The sequence below is a fragment of the Sceloporus undulatus genome, chromosome 6, assembly GCF_019175285.1.
Source record: "Sceloporus undulatus isolate JIND9_A2432 ecotype Alabama chromosome 6, SceUnd_v1.1, whole genome shotgun sequence".
Taxonomy (NCBI): domain Eukaryota; kingdom Metazoa; phylum Chordata; class Lepidosauria; order Squamata; family Phrynosomatidae; genus Sceloporus; species Sceloporus undulatus.
Window position 1 is genome coordinate 29,065,712 of NC_056527.1, and position 11,793 is coordinate 29,077,504.

Sequence of the window (11,793 nt, forward strand, 5' to 3'; positions counted from 1 at the left end):
ATCCTATCCTCCTCTCTTCTTCCTTTCAAGAAAGGAGGAATATCTAGCGGCCTTCCATGTTAGTGGGACAGTTAAACTGCTCTGGGTTTTAGTTCCATCTTTAAAGGACATGGTCAAAGTTCTGAACCTATTCGTGGGATAGGGTTCAGCACCTTTGACATCTTTAGAGTTTGGAGTAGATCTCCTACCAACATGAAAACCACTAGCCGTCACTGGCAAAATGCATTCATCTTATCTGTAGCAGAGCTATCGTCACTTCCATTGCATGTAGATAGGATACAATTGGATCTGAGTGAGTACTGTTTTAATACCAAATGCAAAAGACAAAAATATAAAAATCTTGTTATCTGGAAAGATTGTTAGACAGCCACCCAAAACAAACAGCCATTTCCTCCTGGCAAACAGTCTTGCCAAAATCCACCACATGGGGACATAGGTATATGAATGTCAGTCAATGGATGCACTTTTTCTATGGTTGGTTGGCAATCTTCTTTTTTGTTTGTTTGTTTGTTTGTTTGTTTGCTATTTGAGATTGTGCAACCTGGTTTTTAAGAAGCTATGTTATCAGTAGCAGAGAGATTAAATCTGATTTTTGTACCAAATTGCCAGATTGTGAGCTGCTTATAAATGTACAGATCTGTGATGATTTAGGTTTGTAAGAATTATGTCACACAGACTGGAAGATGCATTTATATATTCTAAAAATTCACAAACACATAGTAAATATAAACCTTAGCCTCTGTTGTTTTGATATACCTGCATATACCTTCAACTTGAGCCTACAACACTGACCGGCAGTGCTAGGTTTTCAGGGGAATTCTTTCCTAACCCTACTGAAGATGAGTGTTTTCACACTATGCAATTTTAGCATTATGATTCCATTTTAACAGCCATGGCTACATCTGGGGTTTGTAGTTTGGTGAGCCATTAGAGTTGTCTGACTGATCATTCTAAGTGCGCCTCACTGTAATGAAAATCTCAAGATTCCATAAAATGTTGCCATGACAGCTAAAGTGGAATCATAGTACTATAACTGTGTGGTGTGGAAGGGTCCCTTATTTTCCAAAATGTTTTCCCCATTTCTAAAAGATTTCTAGGATGAAGGCTAGATGCAACAATTTTCAGCTCAAACATGCTGGTATGATGGGACCCACCTTTCTGGTGTTGTCCAAAGCCATCACTGGAATACAGCCCTTGAAGAACATCTCCAAAGCCAAATTCAGACCTCAGTTGGTGTTCTCCACCATTTCTTTAGAAGGAGAAAGCATGCTACTTTGTGCAAAAAGCAGCTGCCTCTTTGCAAGTTGCAGCTCTAGGCAAAACATAAGAGATTAGGAAAGTTTTCTTTGAATGGGGAGAAGAGTGATTAGGTGAACCCAGTCAATCACCAGTAACTGTTTTCCTGTTATGTTCTCCATGTAAAATACTGACCATGTCTATTTATTATGCAGTTTTGCAAAAATAAATAAATAAATAAATCACAAAATTAAAAAAAAATCCTTTTGAATCATTTTTCAAAGTGTTTAGTTTACATCAATACTCTGGCTAGAATAATCTGTTAATCAGTTATTTTGTTTTGTATTCTCTGTAAAAAAAAGTGTTTTATATGATATAGTAGACAAGTGAATTGCACTATTGGACATGCAATGTCTTCTTTTTTTTAGGTTGTCTGAACTGTTCCTGGGAATGTAGTTTCATGCAATAATTTTTCCAATAAAAAAGCTTAATGGCTGCAGGGGTGTCAGTCAAGCATTTTTAACTGTCATACCAAAAGACATCAACAAAATAAAATGCAGGTGGATGAAACATATTCCATATTTTAATCCACAGAACTGAAATAAAGCTGACATCCTGGTTTTTCTTTAGGCCATTTCATTTTTAAAAAACAAATTGCATGTATTTCTAGAGTTGTTTAAATGGCTCTATCAATAAATATTCCTTTAAAAAATAATCATGGATGTGTTCTTTAGAACCATGTTAATTGATCATGCATTGTAATTTCTTCAACATTTAAACAAAAGTTGATATGCAATTGATAAAACAAATGTAGATGACAAAAGGAAAGGAGAGAAATATCACTTATCTAGATTCTCAGAACTGTTTCTTGTATGTTTTATATATTACACCTTGAGTTCTACATGAAAGGAGCTAATAACAAATTAGCAAAGACATGCTATGTCATTCTATCAAAAATTCTTGTAGAAATTTTTTCTTGTAATTTCTGTTTTATGGCGACCCTATCACAGGGTTCTCTTGGCAAGAATTGTTCAGAGGAAGTTTTTCCTTACCTTCCTATGAGTGTCCTATTATTGTGTTAATAGATAGAAAATGTTCAGAGACAAACCCATGGCAACAGCCAGCCCTAAAGGCAGTTATGTGTCCTTTTTGTCAAAAACAAACACCTACGTATTCTACATCAGCTACATAATTACATATGTGTAACTAGTATGTTGAGAGATCTTGTAGCACCTTTGAGACTAACTAAAAGAAAGAAGTTAGCAGCATGAGCTTTCATAGACTTAAGTCTACTTCCTCAGATGCATTTGGTGAGGAAGTAGAGTTAGGTCTACAAAAGGTTATGCTGCCAATCTCTTTCAGTTAGTCTCAAAGGTGCTACAAGATCTCTCTATATACTGATTCTGCATACTAACATGGCTGTATCTTTGAATTCTATACATAACTAGTCAACCTTAATAGCCAGAAGCATCATTGGGTGCATGAGATCTGTCCATCTGTTCATCAGGGCACAAAGAGGATAACATTTTCATCCCCTCCCACCAGTGAACAGGACTTACAGCTGATTGTCACCGGCGGGTTACAGACCGCCCATTTGGGGCGGGCTGTGCCCCTTTCCGCGGTGTACGGGGCCTCAGCTGCTAGAACGGCAGCCGCTGAGGCCCCGATCCGCCGCTTTTCAGGCTGCGGGGAAGCGGCAGAATGCCACTTCCCGCAGCCTGAAAAGGGGTGTCCTTGGGGCTTCAAGCCCCAAGGACACCCTGCAGTGGCAGGGAGAATGAGAAAGGGGCCGCTTGGCCCCTTTCTCCCTTGCTTCGCTGGGCGCAGCCATCTGAAGGTTGCGCCCAGTGACGCAAAGCGGCACCGCAAACCAGGAAGGAGCTCCTTCCTGCTCCGCGCAAAGGGCGCACTAGGCGCCCTGGCGGGGAGCGAGGACATCACGTCTGCGCCGCCCCATATAGAGGCGGCGCGGCCATGATGTCCTCATGGCGGCGGCCATCTGGAACAGCCACCGTCATTTTTTACACGCAGAGCGCGTATTAGGGTTAGGGAGGTGCGGAAGCACTGCACCTCCGTAACCCTAGTATGCGCTCTACGCGTACTTTAATGGCGGTGTGTAACCCGCCACAGTCTTGCTTGCTGGTGGAAGGTGGTACCAATACCATCCTCCTTGTGCCCCGATTGGCAGCTGAACAGACTTCCTTCATCTGATCTGATCTGGCTTCTGGCTGTTACAGCGGACTGAGGGGGCCAATTAGTGAATACAGAACAGATACAGATCCATAACTCTAGGTTACAAATCTATAACTGCAGTACTGAATGTCAGCCAAAGAATGTGCTTGCCCCTGAAGGTTTTGTGCCAATATACAGTACAGGGCCCTCAAACTCTTCCCATCACTACCATTAAAAAAAAGTGAAGTTGCATCTGTTTGTGATTTTGATTGCTTGCTTGCTTACTGTGGCATTTCCAACCCATGTACTGGCCATAGTGGGCCACTTTGGGTCCCTTTTCTGGGAGAAAGGTGATATAAATGAAATAACATGAAAAACTGGCCAGCAGGCCATTACGAACTGCTTACCCTCCCCTAACTGGTAGAATGTTTAGAAGACCACATCTTGGGGAGGAAGGCTGGTTTGTTTTTCACTTTCAAGTCTTGCTACTGTTTCAAATACGATTGGTTCCTCCTATATCTGAAATACTATTGGTTCCTCCTATATCTGAATGACTATGCATTGGTTCTGTGGTGAAAAAGAGAACATTGTATTTTGGTATACAGCCTCTACACTGTTTAACAGACAGACTCAGCTAGCATGGTCCATACATTGTACACAGTTGCAAATACCTCATCCTCTTCAGACATAACTACAATTTGTTGCTATCTCCCTTCAAACCATTTCTGTCTTATGCGGTTTTCTTGGCAAGATTTGTTGAACAGGCTTTGCCTTTGCCTTCCTCTGAGCCTAAGGGTATGACTTGCCTAAGTTCATACAGTAGGTTTCCATGGCTGATTCCTGGTACAATACTCAAAGGCTTATACAACACTAGCTTTTTTGTACCTAAAATCCGTATGTTGTAATAATGGTTATTTCCCTAGCTAATCTTAGGCTACTTAGAAAGATATCTACAAATGTCACAAAAATATGCCACCTAAAGTTTATGACACCTAAGGTTTAAGTAAAATGCCACCTACTTCACAAAACCTAAACTCTTCTAAGGAGCTAAGGATCCTTAGCTAAGATTGGAAAAGTTAGCTTTTTCCTCCACAACTCCAAGAATCCCCAACCAGCATGTCCAATGTTTCAAATACCATTGTCCAAAGGTAACTTTTCCCAGCTCTGCTTGAGGTGGTAGTCTTTGTTCTTTCTCGTCTCAATAATGCTGTGAGGCTCATTAATCTGAGCAACTGGCCTAAATCAGTGATTCACTTGGTCAAAGATGGATTTTAACCCAAAGCTCCCTTGTTTTAGGAGTTTATGCCAGGATGCTAGTAACATAGAATTGCAGTAAGATAACAGCATCTTTGGCAGGTGTTTATCTCACAATTTGTGTGTCTCCTGTAGCTGCTTTGCATTTCAATCATTGGTGGAGCACACCTTCCATTGATGGAGAATGAATGGGAGTTAATTAAAAGGTACTCCCCACCAACCATTGAAATGCAAAGCAGCAACTGGAGACATACAAGATACGATGGTGTGTGATAAGAGACAAGAAGCTGTGTGATAAGTACCTGCCAAATACACTATTATCCTACTGTAATTACGTTTTATGTGTCTCATGTGATAGACTCCCTAGAGCAAAATGCTGAGCAACATAGCTCCTTAATTCCTAAACTGCACTAGGAGAGAAAGCCCAAGTCTGTAGAAATCAGAGTATGTCTTCTTACTATTAAGCATAGTGAGGCAACTGTCTTAGATGGCACATAGGACAGCAGAGTGGAGAAAGGCATGTGTCCCTGTGTCATCCTCTTGCTCTCAGGTTCAGTGGAAGACACTATGCAAATGTTGAAGTCTACTAACTTTCTATTGTCAGTCTAGTTGGCTTTGGTATCTGAACAGGGAGAAGCACTATCCTATTCTTCAAATTAGGGAACAAAATGTTCTTGTCTTCTTAACAACTTTATCTCCAGTCTCTGCTGGACCATTTAAATGAAAACATTGGAGTAATTTATTATCCCCATTTGGTCTTCATAATGCCCCTTATCAATCTATGAACAAACATTGGTGATAATGTTTTTGTGCTTCTCTTGAACGTTGTGCAGTCAGACAAATCACAGCATCCAGACTTTATGACTATTATATATACTCTTCAAATCAGAAGCAAGATGGCTGACACACCTGCAGTGTAGCTATGTTTGCATACAAAGCTAAAAGTGGATGACCTGCTTAATCCATAGCTCATTTTTCTAAAACACTAAACCTCTCATTTATTATGTTGAAAATTTTTCATTTTCAACATAATAGATTATATTTCCTTATCAATTTTTATTTATGAAAACTGTTCTCTGCCAGCTACGTACTCTATGCAAGTCACTGTTGGCCTTAAAGAAATAATTATAAACAAACCAACTCATCAAATGTCCAACCAGCTGACTACCCATACAGGAAATAAACTATATCTTGTAATTACCAAACCACTCACTGGAATACTGCTTCATTCAGCCCAGGGTAAGCAACCTTTTTGAGCCGGGGGCTGGGTTGCTGTCCCTCAGACAACTGGGGGGCCGAAGGGGGGGGAGCTTCCACCCTCCGGGGGTGGGGCCGCATGCCGGGGGTGGAGCTTCCACCCTCCAGGGGCGGGGCCAGCGCTGGAGGCCTCCTCCTCTTTGCCGGCCCCTGATGGGACCCCAGGCCCCCCTCAGAAGCCGGCAAGGGAGCCGGCGGGGGCCACCAGCGCTGGAGGCCTCCTCCTCTTTGCCGGCCCCTGACGGGACCCCAGGCCACCGTCAGAGGCTGGCAAGGGAGACGGCGGGGGCCACCAGTCAGAGGCCAGCAAAAGAGCCGGCGGGGGCTCCTTCCTGGCCTCCGTGGAGGCCGAGAAGGAGGGAGGAGGCCGGCGGCCCTCCAAAGGCCCCGCGCGCTTGTGCGCAAAACCTTTAGCCGCTCATGCGATAGGGAGGAGGCTGGCGGCCCCCAAAGGCCCTGCGCGAGTGGCCCGGTCCTGCCGCCGATTGCCGCTGGCACGGGGCCTTTGGCAATCAGCGGCAGGATCGGGCTCAGGCCGGTCCCCCAGCCTCAGCAGGCCACATCTGGCCCATGGGCCGGGGGTTGCTGACCCCTGATTCAGCCAGATCCTATGGAAGGCTAAGCATGCAGTAGCCTCTTGAAAGGAAAGGAAAGGACTTATGCATGCCTAAAAACATTTACACAGATTCATGCTGCATAAGTTATTTTCAAAGTCATATGAGAGCAACATAGTATCTGAAAAAAATTAATCAAAATGCTAGCCAGAGCTTTGTCTACAAGCATTGACTTCCCTAACTCTGTCTTTCTTCTAGAGAATACATATGCCAATGATACCTGGCTGTGTGGAAGAGATGTACATTTTCTGTCACTTTATTTTCTTGTTTCTTGCAACAGCAAAAATAACAACAAAGGAAAAAATCCAACTAAAAAAAGCTGTTGGACCTATTATTTATTCATTTAATTAATAATTTGTCTTTTTTTTCATTAGGGAGCTGAAGGTTTATATAATGTAAGTAAGATTTCAAAATGGTTTAAATTCTGTTGTTAGTCCTGATTAGGGTAGACCCATTGAATCAATGGATTTAGCTACATTTTGACTCAGGAATAATTGGATCAATCGGTCTATACTAGTTCAAATTGACTAACAATACACAACAATAAGTATATAATTTATACAATGTACATTAAAACACAATATAGCTAAAACAGTATGTAATGCACAAGTTAATGAAATAAGCATACAATCCAATAAACAATAAATAAAACCATTAAAACATATCCAGCACATAGTAAATGTTTGTTTTTTTAAAAAAACGAAGCACAGTTTATTAAAAGATAAAAATAAAAAGGTATTTGTCTGCAGGCAGAAGGGGTCAGCCCAGCCTAGTGCAGAAGGCAATTCCACAGCATAGAAGCAACCACAAGACTCTGTCCCTTATGCCTACCAGACAAGCCTGTGAGGGTGGTCAGACCAAGAGAAAGCCCAATAAGCTAGACCAAGGACCATCCATTCTTCATACCGATGTCCATTTGGCAAGCTCTCACCAGGGACATAGCCAGGGGAGGCATGGAGTCCGCCCCCTCTTCCGTTAGATTCAATGAATGGTGCGTGCTGTTGCGCCGCCGTGCCCAAGCCCCATTATAATGGTGGCACTTAGTCTGCCCCCCCTTCCCAAAATCCTGGCTATGTCCCTGCTCTCACTGATGTATCTTAGAACATCTGGAGAATTAACAGCTCTCAAGATCAAGATTGTCTCCAGTCACGCAGCCTAATTTTGGGCCCTCCTGAACAGAAAGGACAATAGTAAGCATCTTCTTGTTTGGGCTAGAAGCAACACATTTTTCCTGACTCTGATGTGTTTCAAGCATGACCTCTCCTCTCTAATTCTCTGGTTCAGTCCCTTAATTTCTGACATCTGCCTGAATTGGAAGTGCTGGACGTTTTAGGAACATATTTATGTACTGTAAATTTTACTCATCCACCAAACATGAATATTATTCTCTGTTGTCTTCATTGTCCTCTCTTGCTGTCTCTCTCTGATTATAGTTCTTATCAGAAATATCAAATAAATCAGTTAATGAAATAAAACTTGTCATATTACTGTTGTCCCGATTAATGACAAGGAATGAGGAAGAAAGAATAACCAACAGAAAGATGAAACTAGAGGAAAAAATGTGACTTTACTGAATGAGAGAAAAATGAATATTTCTACATAAACATCCAAATCACTACTTTGAATGTAAAATCTAAATTGGAGATTTGGTACAATGTAAGACATAACTATTGCACACTGGTATCTATGAGCTGTTTTATTCTAATATATTGACTTTAAAGGGAGGGGGAAAGTTTTGTTTTCAAATATTACATAGACTTTCATTTCTTATTTATTTATATTAATTAATTAAATTCATTTATATGCAACCTTTCTCCTGGTGACTCACAGATAAATATTGTTTAAAAACTTTACAATGACAATGATAAAACATTTAAAATAAAGTTTTCTTGTGCATTTGTTTTAAATATCTTTGTCCTAACAGATACCTGGACAACATACAACAAATATGAATAAAACTAATTATAGCAAGAATAGCAACAATATCAACTATCCATGAATAGCAACAATTAGCATTAGGTATATTCTCTATGAGGACTTTCCAAAGCAGAGGCACCACTAAAATAATAAAAAGGCTATTTCTCTTGCTGTACAACAAATTTCCCTTAGGAAGAGGATGTGGAAATGGACTTTCTCCAAGGAGATAAAGAAATAGGCAGGCTGGTATGAGGAGAGTTATCCCTCCGCCCCACATGTATTATTGAGTGATTAATTGATATTTATATTCCACTTTTCTTCCAGTCTAGGAGTCAGAGCAACTTACAAAAGATATAGCTAAAAAGGCTTCATCAGAAGTTTTCAAGACAAGACAGACTCATATAGGGAGATGTGGCCCTTCAGATAACTCCGGCCTTAGCTATGTAAGGCTTTGTAGGTCATAACTAGCACTTCAAACGGAGCCCTAAAACATACTAGCAGTCGGTGGTTCCATTGTAAGGAGGGAGATGTGTGCTCCCTTTAGCCACTCCTGGTCCAAGTTGGACCAGCTGAAGTTTCTGGAATGCTTTTCAAAGGAAGCCCCACATAGAATGCACTATATCTGAAATCATTTTTGAATACACTTTCTAAATAATTTTGAATGAACTATATTTTAAACTATTAAGAACTTTAAAGGTGAGCACTAGCACATTTCATTAGGCTCAGAAGCAAATAAGCAGCTAGTGTGGGCTGATATATCCCTGCCTGGCTGTAATAGTTAAAATCCTGGAAGCTGTGCTGTGGACTAAATGGAGTTTCCAGGTTGCCTTCAAGGTCAGCCCTGCATCAGGGACATCACTAGGGAGGTGTAATGATACGGAGCACACTGGATGACACCCCAGAGAAGTGTGTACACTGGGGGGAGGGGAACTACACCAGGTGAGATGGGCATGGCTGCTGGACAAGCAAGAAAGCGTATCGCCTTCCTTTCTTGCTCACCCAGCAGTTGCATCAGATCTTGAATGGACTGTCCAGAGCCCTCACCACCACCACTCAGCAGCAGTCTGGCTGGACAGCAGTCTGTCATCCATGGAGCAGGTGAGTGAAGCAGCGGAAGGGAGGATGGGGTAAGACAGTGTGGCCACCCCATATAGCTCTTTCTGGGCATCCACACCAGGTGGCACCAACCACAATGATGATGATGCCCTACATTACAGAAATCTAGCTGGCCGGATTACAGGACCATGGATCATTATAGCCAAACTATTCCATGGAGTAATGAATTCCAGTGGCAGCATGCTTTTGGCAAAGTATGGAGCCATCAGAGACCACTGCCCTTGGATTGTGAGTAATCCAGTTGTAAATGGATTTTACCAATGGGTGATTATGGAAGCTACTGCTTCATTGTGTCAGAGGGCATCATTCTTCTGAATTCAGTTGCGGCCCTGGTTTATATAACTTGCACCATAATGAGATCTGACAAAGAAGAATGTCTAGCTTCTATAAAAAATGACTATCTAGGTAGAAATTATTCATGGGAAAAACCAAGTTCTCTAACACTCCTTTCACTTTCCCTATTGATATATGAGTAGGCACAGCACAATTGCCAAATGTGACTGTCACATCTGGCTGCTTGTCTTATTGCTTTGAATCATACTCCTACAATGCTCCTCTAAAGGGGAAGAAGAATTATTGGTGTATTGGTTTATTAAGTAAAGAATAAGCTACCCAAGAACACAAGTCAAGGAATCAGATCAGGTTGCACTGATATGTCTGAGTGAATTGATTATACAAACCTGACAAGGCTTGCAGAGTTCAAGTTTAAAGTAAGACAGTATTATTCATGAAAATACGTCAGTTTTGACAGTGTAAATTATTGTGTATATACACCACACAATGACCAAAAGAAGCATAAAAATTGCAGCTACAGGAAAATATCTGGATTGTACTCTAGGATTTCTGCCTTCATAAATGGTTGTGTTGGGGGTTGGGGGGAAGGACTTGGGTTGTTGCATATTTGGTAAAGAATTCCAACCTCCTCAAAACCAAAGTGGGTTATGATAGCACAAGTTGCACTTATATTATTGACACTCAGTAACAGGAAGCCTGCCAGCATGTGTCACAGAATGCATTTAAGCCCATTTTCTCCCATTGTTTGTGATGAGTGGGGTTTTTCATTCATAGAAAAAGAAAAGCCCCAGAAAAAGAGGGAAAGAATCCTGTTGACACTTCTGCTCTGCTAGAAAGAACTTAGTAGAATACTGGACAACTTTCTGCATCTAAGATCACACTTCCTCTCCCTATCCCCATTTAAGATTATAGTGTTCAACACAGCAACAAAATTTAACATATCAAATGCCCTCTTAACATGCCTTGTTCCCTTTGTAGAACTCAACTATAAACGTAAGACAATGACTGTAAAAATAGATGTGGACACCTCCAAGTCCTTTTTTCCACCTAAGTCAATAATTATTGGATCATCAAGCATTTTGATCTTTTCTTTCCATGTAGCTCATTTGGACTTAAAAGCAAGATGTACTCAGCAGACAGCTGTGAGGGAGTCAGGTTCCTAAAATATGAGTTTTAGAAACACAATGCAGATTAAAGTCAATAGCATTTGCTTGATAGTTATCTCTTGGCTATAAACTAGAAATTTGTATGCGTACTACAAGTGTTTGATTTAAAATATAAAAACTCTGAAAATCCCAGGGGGGGAAAGCACAAAAAATCTGATGTTCTCACCATAAACTGTTGCACTGACTAGACACAGCATACTCAAATGGAGAAAATGTTGGATTTGGCCATAGAAGACCTGGCCTCAGACTCCATCATCTCCCATAGAGTCACTTAGTGGCTTGGTCAAGCTGTCATCTCTCAGCTTCCATTTCTTGTCTATAAGATGCCAGTGTGATAGACTCAGTCAAATCTGCAATACCTGAGCAGGGCTGTTGATGATAGCATGACCTGGAGATCTCTCATTGATAAGGTTGCCATAAGTCAACATTGTCTTGATGGTAGTTAACAAAAACAAATGCTAGAATGTGAGATAATGTCCTATGGCATTATTGCAAAATAAATATTTTGGACACCAATAAAAGGGAAGCTTCAGGTATTTCTGTGAATCTTATCTTCCATTACCAGATTTTGTTTTTCCACCACATCCATCATAACCATGCAATTTCAGTCAAATATTTTCTTTTGAGATTTTGACATGATGTAATAGCAGCAAATCTGGCTTGCAAGAGGGTACATATTCTATTTTGTAATCGTTATAGACATCGCTGGCTACATATGCACTGCAGAAATAGTGTAGTTTGGCACTGCTTTAAATGCTATGGTTCAA